We start from the raw sequence: 15,617 nt of genomic DNA, 5'->3' as shown, positions 1-15,617 counted from the left end.
AAGCACGTGCCTCTAAGTCTCTCCATCCTCTGCCTCAGGGCTTTCTTCAGAGCCTGGGAAGCCCACTCAGATCTAACTCAGGAACGTTTCCAAAGTGGGAGGTGGGACATCCCTGGGACCCCTCAACTAGTGAGGGATGGGAGGCCTGGATGAAGGCCCGGGCTCCTCTCCTTCCATGGGGCAACTCCGAGGCACGTTCCGCAGGCCTTCTCGCAGGAACTCCAGTGGGATGGAGCCATGGCTGCCCACGGCAAGAACTGCATACCAAAGCACACACTGGTCCTGCCCTCCTCCCTGCCTCACCCCGGCCACGCCCTCACTCCTGCATCCTAGGAATACCTGCCAAGCTCTTGTCTCAGGCTGTGCTTTAGGCCTGATAAGCTGAGGTGGAAGCTCATTGTGGCTATAGCGAGAAACAGGAGGGCTATATAAGACCAGGTCCGTGAGGTCAGTATGAGCCAAACCATGAGCGGGCCATGGAGAAACTTTAGATTTTAGACTGCACTACCCAGTGGTCAAGATGGTGGAGCCCAGCCTGGGAATCCAGCCCTTGGACCTTCAGGTGGCAGTGGTGGCCGGGGATCTGGCCTGACTGGATCTGGCCTCCGTGAAGCCCGCAAAGATTCAGGGAAGAGGCAGGGAGGGGACACTGAGGCAAAAGTCCGCTTATTGAAATGGGGCCACCTGGGAAGCCGCAAGGTAACGTTCTGACTCAACCCTTATACAAGTGCCCAGAATTCATCTATCTAGCACATTGGACATGGCATGAAAATAACCGCAGCTTTCCTGACTGCTGTCTCTTTTCAATCTGCTCAGCAGTTTTCATAATGAGCTCTTTCGTTCTCAAAACGACCGTGTAAGGTATTCTCCCTCTTGTATAGATGAGGAAAGTGAGCCCACTGAGCACTAGAACCAAGACTCGAACCAGACGTACTAGATTCCAAATTCCATGCTCTGGCCAGCCAACTACGCTGCCAGGCTCCAGTGGTGCTGCAGCCCGGGTTCAATGTCAACCATTGACCCTGCGGCTATAAGCTTGATAGCTGCAGGTGGGAGGGGTTGGGAGAGGTGGGAACTGATTCCCAGTGTCAACACATACACACAGCACATGTTCACCACACCACCTGGGGAGAGATGCTCCCTGTGTCTTAAATCACAGCGGCAGTGACCGTGTCCTAGGCGGTCACACTGCAGCTGTCTTTCCATCCTTGAGGAAGGGTCCTCAGATTTGTCATCTACTTTTAGGGCCTTAAAGAAAAGGATTCCAGGTCGGGGTGGGCAGGCTGCTTAATTCTTTGTCACTTAGAGAAGAAACCACCGCCACGCTTGTATCTGCAGGGCACACGCCCATTTATAAAACATATTCCAGGGTGTGAAGTCTCAGTGCTGAGCATGGGCAGAACAGGCTGCATGATTCCCACTCCTGAGAGGAGAAAACAGGATCAGAGACGTTGAGAGGCAGGACAGTGTGGTAGAAATGCCAGCCCCCGGCCATAGAGCGAGGAATGCCCGCTCTAGCCCAGGCTATGCCCCTGACTGGCCCTGACTCACAGCTCCCTACTCGCCTTGGACACTGACTTTGCAGGCTGCGGGTTGAAGAGGGAAGAGTCTGCAGATGGAAGGAGGCTGACTCCCCCAAACAAGCCCAGAGAGCAGAGATCAAACCCAAGAGCACTGGGCCGTGACGTGAGCAAGCAATCAATTGGTATAGTGCTCTGCCACAGAGTGTATGGGGTTGTCTGTCGCGGCAGTTAGCCAACCCTGGCCAGTACAGTCCCAAGCAGCCAAGACGGCTTTCTCCTCTGACCTGAGTCCAGCGGATTCAGCATCTCCATCTGGTACTTACCAAGCTGGACTTCACTGAATGCGCGTTCCTTGGCTTCTGGGATGTTCGTTCCTGCCCCCAGTCCTTGCCCCATGCCCTTCTGCATTGCCCCTGAAATCAGTTAGACAGCAAAGCCACACCCCACCCAGCTCTCCTCCCTGTCAGAGAAGAGCCAAAAGCCAGATGAAAGGGCTCCAGACACAGGCACAGGAGACCTGGTACTGAACTTAGCTTGGCTTCCAATTCACTATGTCACTCTGAGCACGTTTCCTCGGCTCCTTGGTCTAGCTTTCCCATTATTATGAGAATTACAGGGTCAGCCTCACTGATAACAAAGCATCTCGCTCACATTTTAAAATCCTAAGTAGATCTCTCAAGGCCCAAGAGAGAAGGATGTAGGTTAATTAGTCAAAGCTGTGGGATAATTAATGAAGGTGATTTCCCCAGACTCTGAAGGAAAAAAGATTTCATTGAAGTGGAGAGAACTGTCGAGCTGATGTCATGTTTATGAAGGCAAAAGATCAGACCAGTTCCATATTAGCAAGTCCCAGTGTTGGAGAGGTAGCGGAAGAGAATGGAGAGGCCGCAGGCTGTGGATCTGGACAGACCTGGGTTCAAATCTTGCCTTCACTCCTGACTGTGATGGCAGGAATTCACTTCACGTTTCTAAGCCTCTGTTTCATCACCTATAAAACGGTGTATCTCAGAAAGTCATGGTAATTAAATGAGCTAGTTTGAGTGACACATATTGTTAAGTCGTGGCAGGGACTTCCCTTTACTCTTATGCTAGGGTGAGGGAAGAAGCTAGTTTGGGAAAGCAGGGGGAGCATTTCATTCATTCATGTATCTATTCACTTATCTCAACATTATGTGTCAGGAGCTGGCAATACAGAGATAAACAAAGCACAGACCCCAACCTCAAGGAATTCAGCTTCTAGGTGGAAAGACAGACACACACATAGGTTATTGATCCCCTAGTGTGAGAATTACTGCATACAAGTACAAGAAATACAGCAGTCTGCTTCTAGAAGCATGCCATAGAGAGATAAACATGTGTGTCCATGAAAAACACGGACAGCGGTTCCCCCCTTATTTTCGGGGGATACATTCCAAGACTCCCAGTGCATGCCTGAAACCGTGGGTCATACCGAACTCTCTATACACTATGTCTTGTCCAGCATCATTACTCTTGCACTTTGGGGCCATAAGGGTGACTTGAACACAAGCACTGAGGTACCACAACAGTCAGTCTGATAACTGAGACAGCTACTAAGTGACTAATGGGTAAGAAGCGCTGGACAAATGTATGATTCACATCCTGGCTGGGACGGAGCAGAACGGCATGAGATTTCATCAGAACAGTAAGCAATTTAAAACTTACAAATTGTTTATTTCTGGAATTTTTCCATTTAATAGTTTTTGGACTGTCATTGACCACAGGTAACTGAAAGTGCAGAAAGTGAAACCATGGAGAGCAAGACCACAGATAAAGGGGGACTACCATTCAGAGATGTCCACTGAAATCTGGCTATAAATTTAAAAGTTAGGGAAAAAATACTAAATGCCTATCAACAGGAGAGTAAATAAAATGTAGCAGATGAATAGCTAGAATCATTAGCATGTAGTCTCACGAAGACTGAATGAAAAATGCAGTTATTGGATTCTATATACAGTTGGGTACCACCTGATTAGATTTTAAAACACACACAAAATATTTTGTATTTTTCACGGATGTGTGCATTTGTATATATAAAGGTATTTTTCCAATGGACTAGAACACACATCAAACTCATGAACCTGGTTGCTTCTGGGGAAGGTAGGAAGAAAACGGGTCTGGGGATAATGGTCAAAGGGGACTGTAATTTCATCTGTAGTGTTTCACTCGTGTCTAAAAAACTAGAAACAAATATGACAAAGCCTTAGCATTTGTTAATCTGGATAGTGGTAATGTGCATGATATTATTCTTTATACCTTTCTATATTTTTTTTATTTCTCAAAATAAAAGTAATGAAAGCATAGCAATGCATTGTACAAAGAAGAAGGTTAGAAGCGCCCGTCCTTCAGTTAGCCTAAGCTGACCGTGGAGTGAATGTTAGAAGGCCATGGCCAGAGGGCGGGATCAAGGCTGGTAGGGGTCAGTCAGTGGTAGCGGAGGACCATGGAGAGTTTTGGTGCATCACGTTAACACTTTCTGGAAGTCAGCAGAAAACTTTGAAGAAATGAAGACCTAGTTTTCACTCCTTACCACTTACTAATATAACAAGGTCACAAATGCAATCACACATCAACTTTGAAGTGTATTACTTTCTCTAATGAATCTAGAGACCTAATCTTCATGCCAGTTAGCAGATAAAGTGTGGACTTTAAATTTTATATAATTTATACTTAACTTACGCCAATAATCTAAATAAACCCTTTAGAAACTTCTCAGTTTCTCTAGGAGAATAAGGTCCAATCTCTAAAGCAATGGTTTTCACCTGCGCCCCCCACCCCACCCCACCCCCACCCCCCGCCACCGCAACTCCTCTTCGAGATGGCACCTGGGTGTGGCTTATGGAACCTTAGGATGGAAGGGAAATGCTGGAGCCCTGAGGCACAAAGCCAGTTGGAGGCTGCTGTCAGAAGTAACAACCTTGATCTATCTAATTGCAGACTGACCCGCTAGTGCTTGCAACTGAAGTCTGCAACAGGTGAAATTTGAGGTCTGCTGTGTTTCTCTCTCTTTCTCTCTCTGCTTGGGCAAAGTCTGGGTGCTCCCTGGCTTACTCAGCCCTGCCACTTCTACACCTTTCTGAGGTCTGGCTCTGAGTCCATTTGACCTCAGACCAACTGGTTTGTTATCTCTGCAGCCTTCTCCACAGAACTACCTTGGTCTTGCTATGAAGGATCTTCTAACCAGTACCCCACCCCAGCACTCGGCTGTGCACAGCACATGGGAACCAAAGGCAACTTGAAAGGACTAAAGCTCTTGGCCTCACAGATGCTTCTCTGCCATGTTTACTTTTAGATAGCTGCCCTTACATTTGTATGATAGCTTGTGAAGCAGTTCTGCCTGGCAGCTCCGCAACCACAGAGTGGAAATAAGAACCACCTTCTGTTCTAGATGTTTCCTTCATTTATCTAAACTACTTCTCTTTTCTTGGTCAAATGCCCACACAGGATGTTTCAATCCCCTCTCCTTCCCACCCAGTCTCCTTTCCATAAAAGCCTTAGCTGATGTGATGGTTGATTTTATGTGTCAATTTGGCTAGGCCATGGTACCCAGATATTTGATCGGGCATGTCTGGATGTTGCTGTGGAGGTATTTTTTAGATGAGGTTAACATTTAAATCAATAGACTCTGAGTAAAGCAGATTGCCCTCCATAATGTGGGTGGGCCCCATCCGATCATTTGAAGGTCTTAAGGAAAAGACTCACTCCCCCTCAAGGAAGAGGGAGTTCTGCCAACAGTCTGCCTTCAGACTCAAGCTGCAACACCAACTGTTCCTTGGGTCTCCAGCCTGCTGATCACCTTTTTTTTTCTCTAGTTTTCAAGGCTATGGTCTTACTAAGGAAGACAAGTACCTGTAATCTGAGATAATGAACTTGAAGGAGGTAGGAGACTACAAGGAAACCATGGTTAAAGGAGAAACATGTGAACTTGCTATTACAAATTTTCATCGCTGTTACACTATGTGACCTTGGACAAGTCATTTCACATCTCTGAGCTTCTATTAGTCTCACAAAGTTCCTCAACTAATCAAGATATTATCATCCTTAGTGTTAGTACTTGTTTTTGGAGGTTCTACCAAGCACCAGTCACAATGCAAAATTTAACTGGGATCCTGGGATTGTGAGTGTTGGAGTTTGAGGTTTTGCAGAGGTGGGGATCAGATGATGAAGTTGGCACTCAAGGGTCACAGTTAGGGTTGTAAAGGCCAGATGTACACAGGGTAAGTGTTAGATGACCAAGTCATGGCTGGATTATAAGATCCAGGTGGAGCGTAGAGCTGAGACCAGCACGTGGTCAGCTGTGATAGGACCAGTGATGTGGAAGCAGTGGGATCACAGCTGAGAGACAGAGAGTAACAATGGCTATTTCTTCCCACATCTCTTGTCCTAGAAGATGGGATCCTAGTAAGTTTGTCTTTGATCCCAAAAACACCATCTGTGCTCGAGCCAGATTTACCTTCTGCCCTGCCAGGTAAGGAGCGAATGTTCTAGCAAATTCACCCATGGAGTCTGAGGATGGGAAATTCCCCTGGAAGCCCAGAATGAACCTGGGCCAAACTCTGGGCTTTTTCTGAGCAAACATTTTGAGAGAAACCAAAGTGATGATGATGTGGAAGAGCGACCGGGGCTGTCCCCTCTCACAGAAGCAAGGCTGATGAAAACACAGGGATTAGTACAGATGAATCATTGCCAGTCCTCTCCCTGAGAGCGTTTGCTAGTGGCAACCCAATAAATACCGGATCTCCGAAAGCGCTGACGAGTCACCCACCGGGCCTGGGACTTAGAGAGCTCGCTTCCGAAATTGGTGGGAGGAGAAAGCGGGAGTGGAGACATGGGGGCGTATCCCCCTTCCAGAATTCATGTTCTTCCTTTTGGTAAGATAATTTCCTACTCTTTCAGAAGTGTGGGTGATTCTAGAATCTAGATGAATGGTGCCTGCAATCCCAACCTTCCGTCCCTCCGGTGTGGGTGGGAATTCATGCTCCTCTATGACTTCTGCCCTTTGATGGCAAGAAGGAGTATGCTTGGAGGCAAGGGGGCATCTGCTCTGCTTTGGGTTATTAACAGTGAGGACAAACTAAAGGTCTTTAGAGCACGTCTCAGACAGAATCTAAGGTGAGCAGAGCTTTAAAAGAGGCAATGTTCCGTTTGGTGTCTTGACTACAGTGGTGGATACACAAAGTGACATTCGTGGTAAAATGTATAGAACAATACACATAATACACACATGCACAGAGGCAGAGGGAATGAGAAAAAGAGACAGAGACAGAGACAGAGAGAGAAGTACAAGTAAACTTGGGGAAATCTAAATAACATAGTGGGTTGTATCAATCTCAACATCCTGGTGTCAATATTCTATCATACCATAGTTTTGCAAAATATTACCATTGGGGGAAACTGGGTAAAGGATACACAGAATCTCTCCATACTATTTCCTTAAAAAAAAAACAAGTTTATAGAGATATGATTCATGTAACATACAATTCACTCATGTAACGTGTACAGTTCAACAGCTTTTAGTATATTCACAGAGTTGTATATCCATCACCACAGTTTTAGAACATTTTAATTATCCCCAAAAAAGAAACCCTGCCTCTGTTATCTATCATTCTCCAACACCCCCATACCCCTAAGCCATAGGAAACTGCTTATCTACTTTTTGTCTCTATAGATTTGTCTGTTTTGGATATTTCATATAATTGAAATCATACAATAGGTGGTCCTTTGTGACTGGCTTCTTTCACTTAGCATTTATTGTAGCATGTATCAATATTTCATTTCTTTTTATTGATGAACAATATCCCATTGTATGGATATACCACATTTTATCATCTATTCATTAGTTGATGGACATAGGGTTGTTTCCACTTTTCGGCTATTATGGATACTTTTACTATAAATACTCTCTTAAATGTATACCTAGCAATGGAATTGCTGAATTATATGTTTACATTTAACCTTTTGACAAACTGCCAGACTGTTTTTCAAAACAGCTACACCATTTTACATTCCCATCAGCAGTGTGTGAAGGTTCAAGTTTCTCCATATCCTCACCAACACTTGTCATTTTCTCTCTCTTTTTATTATAATCATTCTAGTGGGTGTGAAATGGTATCTCACTGTAATTTTCATTTGTATTTCCCTAATGGCTAATGAGGTTGCCCATCTTTTCATGTGCTTATTGGGCATTGCATATTTTCTCTGGAGAAATGTCTTTTCAAATCTCTTGCCCACTTTTTGAGTTCTTCATATTATTATTATTGATCTCTGTATTATTTCTAACAATGGCATATGAATTTACAATCTACAAAATTAAATTTTTTGAAAGAAAGAATATTGGGGAAAATGGAAGGGTATTTAGGGGAAAAAAAAAGCAGCAAAGTTTCAACAAAGAGGATATACAGATGGTAATCAAGCACATAAAAGACGTTCAACATCATTAGCCATTAGGGAAAAGTAAATTAAAACTACAATGGTATATAACTACACACCTGTCAAATTGGCCAAAACAAAAATTAATGACAAAACCAAATGTTAGTGAAGATGCAGAGAAACTGGGTCACATACCTTGTTGGTGAGAGATGTAAAACAGCATAGGCACTCTGGAAAACAGTCTGGCAGTTTCTTGTAAAAAAAAACATGCAACTGCCCTAAAACCCAGTAATCACATTCTTGGGCATTTATTCCAGAGAAAGGAACATTTTTGTTCACGCAAAAACCTGTGCAAGGTTATTCACAGAAGCCTTATTTGTAATAGCTGAAAACTGAAAACAACCCATTCAAAAGCTGAATGGACAAAGCATAGAACACTAGTCAGTGGTAAGAGGAACAAACTATTGATACACTGAACGACTTGACTTGTGTGAATCTCCAGAGGATTAAGCTGAGTGAAAAAACAACCTCAAAAGGTTATATACTGTATAACGACATTTATGTAACATTTTTGAAATGGCAAAATTATAGAAATGGAGAACAGATTAGCGGTTGCCAGGAGTCAGAAATGGGATGGGGTGCAGGAGAGGGAGGTGGATGTGACTATAAAAGGGCAACACCAGGGGACAGACCCGTGGAAACGCTCTACATCTTGATTATATCAACGTCTGCACCCTGGTTGTGACATGGTGCTACAATTTTGTGAGATGTTACCAATGGGGAAAAGTGATAAATCCAGTAATACACCAGATCTCTTGGACTGGTCTACCTTATCTCTAATAGTAGTGAATCTACAACTATCTCAAAATAACAGTTTAATTAAAAAAAGAGAGAAAGGCAGTTCCTTCACAGATCTACTTACAGTTCTACCAGTTATTAATTGTGAGATTTTTGGGCAAATTAACATTGTCAGTTTTTCCACCTGTAAAATGGGGATAATATCTACTCATGATGGTGGTAAGAATCAAATAAAAATAAAGGTGAAAAAAACTCGTAACTAACGAAGCATTACTACTACTACTACTGCTACTACTACTACCTCCGCTATTACTAGAATATTCTCTGTCCTCAGTATACATCCCTTAGTGGATGCCTCAATATCAGAAACGTCCACTCATCATCATCTGACTTCCCTGTTGATAATGTAGCCATTGTGAGAAAGGTACCAGAACACACTAATTCATACTCAGGCAGGAGTGATTGTGGTTGCCAACATGAAAGCATTCAGGTGCTTTGAAGGACTCAAGATTGGGAGGAAATGGCCAAGATCTAGGCACTCCTCAAGGCCTCTCAAAAAGGAGGAGCAGGAGAGAGCCACCCTGGAATCAGGTCACAAGTTTGATGGACTCTTAGGACCTGGAGGCTGGGACCTTTGACGTACCTGCCTGAAGATAAGTTTACTCTTAACCTTGTGGCCTGGGGAAGACCACTTCTCCTCCCTGCCTGCTAAGCAGGAATAACCATGCCTGCCTTACAAAGCTGGTCTGAGGACCACCCACGTGAGATCATTCAGTGTTTCCCAAACTTCAGTCATTCCTGCACCACCATCCTCATTTCTACCAAATTCACTTAACTCCAGAATTGTCAATTATTTACTGTTCTTTTTTTTTCATTAAATCAACCTTCCTGTTTACCCAACTACCCTTGTTTGTTAAAGAAAACAAAAACAGATGCATGTTTGTTCACATTTTAACATCTTTGAAAGCTGCATGCTTATAGTCAATGGTGTATGATGGTCAATTAGCAGAATGATATTTCTTTCTTAATGGAATATACAATAATGATGTTTATATAACCAGCAACATTTAGATTCTATTATATATGGAATGTCACTTCTTTAAGTAAAAAACTAGGTTGCTTATTAAAAATAGAAGGAACAATTTAAATGAATAGATTTTATTAAATTACGCTTTAAATGAATTTCCAACAGAATTAAATTTCAGCTAAAGCGTGCTGCCTGCAAATATGTTGGCCTGAGGCCTGCTCCTAATCTATTTAAAAAGAGAAATTTAGTGAGCAAAGAGGGTTAGCAATGACTACTAGCACTAAACTGATGGGAGCTTCATGATGAAATATAGTATATAAGTCCATGTTGCTGATAGTTATGCTATGCAGCACCTAAAGCCGTCTCCGTTAGCAGCAAGTATCTGCCTTTAAAAAGCACCTGGGAAAAAGCAATGAGTACCCTAGCAGACAAGACTTGCCTCACTGCTTCTGGGAATTGGAGGCGATACACTTAGCACCCCTAGCAGAATAGAAGAGTACAGTGTAGTGGGTCCACAGAGATACTATGTAGCAGTTAGAAAAGTCAACTACAAGTACATCCATGGAGATGGATAGAGTCTTGAAATAAAATATTGAGTGAAGGGAGAAGAAACTGAATAAAATATATATCATGGCACCATATATGTATAAATTAAAAGCTTACACATTCACCATGAATACCACACACTTTAAAAAATATACGCATATCCTTATGATGGGGTGGGGGGAGGATAAGGGAGGGGACCAAGGGTGCAAGGAAGAAACTAATATTAATAAAATAAAAATGCAACAAGAGGCTGTTGTTCCAATGATGATACTATGCTCTGAGACAGAGTATATAACTCAACTATCCCTCTAAAAATATAACTCTAAATGTAAAACTCCTATCAGTATCATACGTGTATACAGTAGGTATGCAATGAATGCTAATTGCTTGACTTTAGGATAATCTACAAAGACTGTCTAGCGTGCCTTCAAGAATTCCAAGTGGTAATGAATTCCAAGTGGTACTGAATTCTCAGTGGCTGTTTCTAGGTTGATGTCACACATCCTCTGAGTAGCCCCCTGGATTGGTCCTAGTCCCCCTACTCCTACATACATCACACACACACACACACACACACACACACACACACACACACACATCCTGGACTCCTCTAGTTCAGGATGACCCACGACCAACAATTACCCCTCCCCAGCACCAAGGGGTATCTGAAGCCAAGCTGACTTCCCTGAAACAGACTTCCAGACCTAAGAGTTGAGCCAGGTGGACCCTGCTTAGGGACTGATTCCCACTATCAAATTTTACAGGTGGGAAACTGAGGCCAGAGAGGGGCAGAGACTTGAGGCAATCACACAATGAGTAAGAGGCAGTTCCATGACTAGAACCAGGCTGTTTTCCTTCCATACGTGCACACATCCTCCCCCTTCCACACACGGCCTGCAATGCCCTTTATCTGACCTACCAATATAAACCAGCGGCAAGGCTGTTGAGGTAGAATTTCCATGTTGATGGGGCAGATATTCATGTCTAGGGTGCTACTCACCAGCCCCTGGGGAACTCAGACATCAGGAGGCCAGGAAATTGCTATGGGGGCCATGAGTACCCCTGCAGACTAGACAGAAGTGCTAACCGCCAAGGGTGTCATTTCTTAATGCATAATCACTAAGATGATCACTAAGAGTGATAGAAAGTCAGGCCCGTAGGTTGCCTAGCATCTTTGCCTCAGAGAGAGGGTGGGTGGTAGATGTAATAAAAGTGGTGGTCGGGGGCGGGGCAGGGGCGTAAGTCATTTTATGAGAGTTGTCTCATATTCCCGAAGTGTATACTACTATCTCCTTCTTACAGACACTAAGAGACTTCAAAAGGCTAAGTAACTTGCCAAAATTATTCATAAAGCTAGTGAGAGGCTCAAAAGTGATTTCACAGAGTGTGTCTGTCTCCAAAGTCTTAGTTTCCCACTCCCCACCACCCCTACCCCCACTCCTTAGACCCCAAGAAGACAATACGAGGTTCCATGGAGGTTTAGAGAAGAAGGAGCTAAGGTTTGAAAAGGCGGGTAGATCCAGGAGGATTTCATGTGCCTCCACCACTTGACACAGGTCTTAAATGAAGAATATGATTGGTACAGGTGGACCGGGGAAGGGCGTTTCAGCTGGAGAGAACACAGGGATGGGAAAGCACAGTGCATGCTTGGTCCACCAAGCGGTGGTAGGATTAGAACCTCACGTGAGGGAAGTGGAGCAGAGACAGATCGGTGTGAAGGACGGCTCCCTGCAGATGGAGGGAAGCACCGCCAGCAGGATGAGGGTCAGTGTGCATCACAGGGGGCCCTGCAGAGTTCGGTTCATGGAGGGATTTTAAGGTGGAGAATGGCTGGGGCAGTTCCCCATCCTCCCCAGAGCCATTGTGGCTGAGAGAGGGAAGGGTCAAGAACACAGCTTTTGGGTCAAACTGACTTGAGTTTGAGTCCTAACCTTGCCAGGAAGTTAGCTATAATCTTGGGTGAGAGGCTTATCCTCTTATATAACACTTAGAACAGGTCTAGCACATAGTAAATACTCAATAGGAGTTAACAATGATGAGGGTAATGATGATGATGAAGAAGAAAAAGGTAATGATGACAACAAAGAAGGAGGAGGAAGGAGAGGAGGAGGAGGAGGGTGCAGTAAAAATGCATTGTGATGTAGAAGGGGGGGGGCTCCGTGAGCCAGGACTTACTGAAGAGTGGGGACTCACTACGTCTGTCCAGCTGGTAGGATTCTGAGAAACAGTCTGGAGACATGGTCAGGAATCTCTCCATGCCAAGACTCTCGTCTTCTGCTTTGCCTGTTCCGTGATAGTTCCCAGCACCTTGCTGGATCTATATACAACCACAACAATAACCAGGCATTGAGAAACCCCACGTGCTATCCACTATGCTGGGTGCTAGAAATCAAAGCCTAAAATGAACTAGACCCCATTCCTGCTCTCAAGGAGTTTGCAGTCTAGACGGTGGGGTTGGGGAGAGGCACATACACACAGGCAACCACCTGGAGCAGAAAAGCCGAGCACTTGACTGCTAGGTTGAGCTTCACGTGAAGAGCTGGGTGCTGGGGCAGGGGGTGGGGGGTGCGAAGAGGGGGTAGGGGCAGGGGAGAAGAGAGCACTAAATAAAAGGCGCTCAGGAAGAAAGAACAGAGGCTCCATGAGTTCAGCTCCCTGAATCTGAGAGAAGACTAGAAAACCAAGTGTGAAAAGAACAGAAATTGGGCAGTTCCAGGGTCCTAGGTAGCAGGAAGTAACCAGTAGTTTTGACCATACCTTGCAATGAATGTACTCCAACTGTTTTTCCATTTTTGTCTCTTTTGCTCAGGATTCAAAGTCCTGAAGGTCCATTGTTTGGTTTCAGGAAGGCAGGACATGAGGAACTTTCATCATAGAAGCAGGTTCATTTCCAGAAAGAAAACCCAGTGGGTGTTGCCAAAAGTGAGGAAAAGATATAGATGACCAGAGAGAAATAAATATTGACTATATCTTGGGCAGACACAGCTAGTTTACCAACCAGTGTCCTCTGATTTGGTTCAATGAGGCAAAGCGCCCAGTTCAAACTCCCCCCGCCCCCTCCCAGACATTCTTGCAACTAGAAGTAGTTGTAAGATCCAGTTCTGACCCATGAAACATGGGCAGGATCCAATGGCTGGAGCTTGTGGCTAACCTCTTTGAAAGGAAATGCCCCCTTTGGCATTTGGTCTTTCCTTTCTTGGCACCTGAAAACAGTTGTGACGCCTACAGGAGCAGCAGCCATCCTGTCACCTGAAATTGAAAGCAATATTCTAGAGCTGCAGATGGGAGGGCAGAAGGAAGGAGCCTGGGTCCTCGATGACTTTGTAAAACTACGTACTTTATAGTGGAGACAGATGGAAACTCAAGTAGTCTGACTCCAGAACCCACTTTACAATTAATTTGACCAGTGTCTGGGGTAGGGGGTTGGGGGAGGGTGGTCTCCTTTCATTGGAGCTCAACTCTCAAATGACTCTACGTAGGAAGCCTTGCCTGAGCCCCAGAAGAAGTCAAGAGGCCCCTATTTTGTAGGTTTGTGGCTCACCAGTCTTTTCCCCCAAGCAGTTACCACAATTATTGGTGCCACTGTTTGCATATCGCCTGTGTCCATTACCAGATTCTGAGCTTTGCAAGGGTCTAGTCAATATCTCTATCTCTATTTCTCTATATCCGTATCCACATCCCTATCTATATCCATATCAATATCCACATATCTATCACCTATCTATCTATCTAAAACCATTGTGTCCCTGGTGCCAGCACAGTGCCACGTATGGCATAAGTCCTCAAATCTTTGCTAAGTAAGTGAATAAATGAATGAATGCATTGAATGAAAGCCATGAGTAGAAACCATATCTTCAGGCTCCTCCATCTCCTTTATTTCTACTGAGAAGACATGGATAAACAAATTGGGGAGTCCTCGGTTCTTTATAAGAGCACAGAGAGCTCTGAAGATTCGGGGGCTGATTATTCAATGTGTTGTCTCTCCAGGGACTTCTTTTGAGTATCACCTGGCTTCTTAGGGTGCAAACTGATTCTAAGGGCATGTCTGTTTCCCTCTTTAGGAGAGCTTTGGTGGAAAAAAGGCTGGTCCCACCTAAAGTCTGGGGATCAGGTGGGTGAGATTACTGAGATTCATGCTCTCTGCCATTGCCCTGACTGTCCCCCCACCACTGTTCGATCCCTGGGGTTGGTGGCAGAAAGCAGCAAGCCTTTCTGCAGCTCTGAATCAGGGCTGCTTTTGTATCATGCCCTGTCAAAGCCACATCAAAGGCTCGAGGTGGGTTGCCGGGTCTACACTGAAAGTCCTTGGGAGCCACAGCTCATGGAGGCTCGGGGTTCCTGAGGCGGCCGCTGGCTACCTGGGGGACCAGGTACTTTCCTGAAGAGAACACATCATTTAGCTCTTCCTGTGATTTTACTGTAAACTCTTGGTTTATTACGCATCTAAGAGGAAGGACGGGGAAAAGAAAGAGACACAGAGATACAGGGGAGGTTTGATCTGAAAGAAGCACAGCAAATAACACCGGGTTCTTACATGTTCAGCACAGTGAGACACAGCCCCCTTCTGAGAAGCGGAGACCAAGGCCCAGAGAGGGAAAGCGACTGCCCGTGGCCCGGGAGGCTGAGAGGGCAGGAAGAAAAATCCAAGCCTCGTGATGCTTTGCCCACTGCTCTTTCCACACATCTGGACAGCCGCTTTTCCTGAGACCCCCCAAAAGGAGGAGGGGAGGCAGCTTCATGCACTGAGGGCCACGTAGCTCATGGCTAAGTGCACCTAGATGTCCTCCATTCTACCAGGTGCCAGTCACTGCATCGGGCATCTTAGAAAACACAGAAATGAAAAAGCCAAGGGCTCTACCCTCACAGAGCTCCCAATCCAGTGCGGGAGACAGCTACATGCACAGCTCAAGCCAATGCCAGGCCCACTGGGAGAAGGGTTAGAGGTACACAGAGGAAGCATGCAGGGTGAGGATGGGAGAGGTGCGGTGGACTGGGAATCAAAAGAGGCTTCGTGGCCTTTGGGGTGAGCGTGTGTTCACTGGAGGAAGAAAGGTCGCTGCAAGCAGAGGGATACGCACGGCCAAGGCCTCAAGGCGGGGAAGTACGCGGTTACATCCTGGTGAGTCAGCGCTCTGATGACTCTTAGCTTGTTTGCGGGGGACAGTTGCAGAGAACTAACTAGGAAGGTAACTCCAACCAGCCCTGAAACCCCCAAAGCCAGGAACCTGGCCTTGCGCATGTCCGAGTGCCCAGTACAGGGCTGGGCACAGAAGAACCAGGCACTGAATGAATGGCATCAGGGCCTGATTGTGGAACCTTTGGGCCTTAATGAAATG

The sequence above is a fragment of the Balaenoptera ricei genome, chromosome 6, assembly GCF_028023285.1.
Source record: "Balaenoptera ricei isolate mBalRic1 chromosome 6, mBalRic1.hap2, whole genome shotgun sequence".
Classification (NCBI taxonomy): domain Eukaryota; kingdom Metazoa; phylum Chordata; class Mammalia; order Artiodactyla; family Balaenopteridae; genus Balaenoptera; species Balaenoptera ricei.
Note: the sequence above shows the minus strand (reverse complement) of the source record.